This window comes from Sinocyclocheilus anshuiensis, unplaced genomic scaffold, assembly GCF_001515605.1.
Source record: "Sinocyclocheilus anshuiensis isolate Anshui unplaced genomic scaffold, SAMN03320099.WGS_v1.1 scaffold111, whole genome shotgun sequence".
Lineage (NCBI taxonomy): Eukaryota > Metazoa > Chordata > Actinopteri > Cypriniformes > Cyprinidae > Sinocyclocheilus > Sinocyclocheilus anshuiensis.
This window is the reverse complement of record NW_015552549.1, coordinates 1,131,553-1,133,254: the sequence shown is the minus strand read 5'-3', so window position 1 is coordinate 1,133,254 and position 1,702 is coordinate 1,131,553.

Genomic DNA, 1,702 nt, shown 5'->3' with positions numbered 1-1,702 from the left:
ACTAGGTCACTAATTCAGTTCACTAGAAGGTGTGAATGAAACCGAGTAGTGAATTCGGACACTGAGTGCACCGGAAGGAATGCCGCTTTTGCATAGTTTGTGCTTGCTGTTTATTAATCATTTGAAACTAGCAAACTAGCAGCTCCAGTAGTAAGATTAAAGGATTTATCTTGAACTCTGTCACGGAAATTATGTATAAACCCTAATCAAACAATTTAATCATCAATTTACAATGAATTTATACCCGTGTTGTACATTATGCTGTACACCATGGATGAGCGCTTTGTAAAAATGAACGGATTAGCTGCGTCCGAAATCGCATACTTCCATACTATATAGTAGGCAAAAAACAGTATGCGAGGCGAGTAGTATGTCCGAATTCATAGTATTCGGAAAACAGTAGGCGAGAAGTACCCGGATGACCTACTACTTCCACCCGAATTCCGTAGCATGCATACGATGGACACTTTACTATCCCATGAGGCCACGGGAGAGGAGGCGTCATATTCGAAAATGGGGGAAGGCGGCGACACGGCTCTTTTCAAGTGCAAGTACCTCAGGGAAAAACGTTAAAACGCCGGATCCGTGTTGACGAAACGCCTATACGATACAAAATTTATGCGTATACAGCTAAACGCGTCTCCGTGTGGATAAGGTTTGTCCAAGAAAGTCGCTAGATTAGTCGCTAGTCGCTTTTTTGGAAAAAAGTCGCTAAGGGGGGTCTGAAAAGTCGCTAAATTGGCAACACTGTTTGGCGCACATCATTCTTTCTATGAAACCTGTAAACCGCATTCACTGGTTCGAACTCTATAGCGACATCAACTCTATAGCGGTTTGCCCGAGCATTGCGATTCTTTCGCTTTTACTGGCATTCAATCAAATGGCTTTCCCCAATCATTTTTGCATGTGCGCGGCACATTGTTTCTTGTGGGGGAACATTGCCCAAAACCTGTTAACAGCGTGTCTTGTCTGGTACCCAAAACTGTAATAACAGTCTTATTCAGGGATGAACTGCTGAACATCTCTCTGCTGAACAACTCTCTCTCCAAGATGATATATTCCCATGATAATACTTTAAGTTTAAGGAAGGAAGGAATTATCACAAACAGAAAGATTATTAGAAGCCTTTCTTTTTCTCATGATTTCTATCTTATATTCATGAATGTATTTTGTAAGATTTTTCAGATTTATCCACTCTGGGACCCGGTTTCAAAAAATATCGGTTTCACTCTCCCAAAACGCCGGATCCGTGTTGACGAAACGCCTATACGATACAAAATTTATGCGTATACAGCTAAACGCGTCTCCGTGTGGATAAGGTTTGTCCAAGAAAGTCGCTAGATTAGTCGCTAGTCGCTTTTTTGGAAAAAAGTCGCTAAGGGGGGTCTGAAAAGTCGCTAAATTGGCAACACTGTTTGGCGCACATCATTCTTTCTATGAAACCTGTAAACCGCATTCACTGGTTCGAACTCTATAGCGACATCAACTCTATAGCGGTTTGCCCGAGCATTGCGATTCTTTCGCTTTTACTGGCATTCAATCAAATGGCTTTCCCCAACTCATTTTTGCGTGTGCGCGGCACATTATTTCTTCTGCGCGCGCAGCTTAGAGGGAACATTGTTAAGAGCCCTGTAGGTCTTTTTGCGATTCAGAAAGGCATTGTGGAAGAAAGCCAAGACAAATGCTTCATACTTTAGGATTT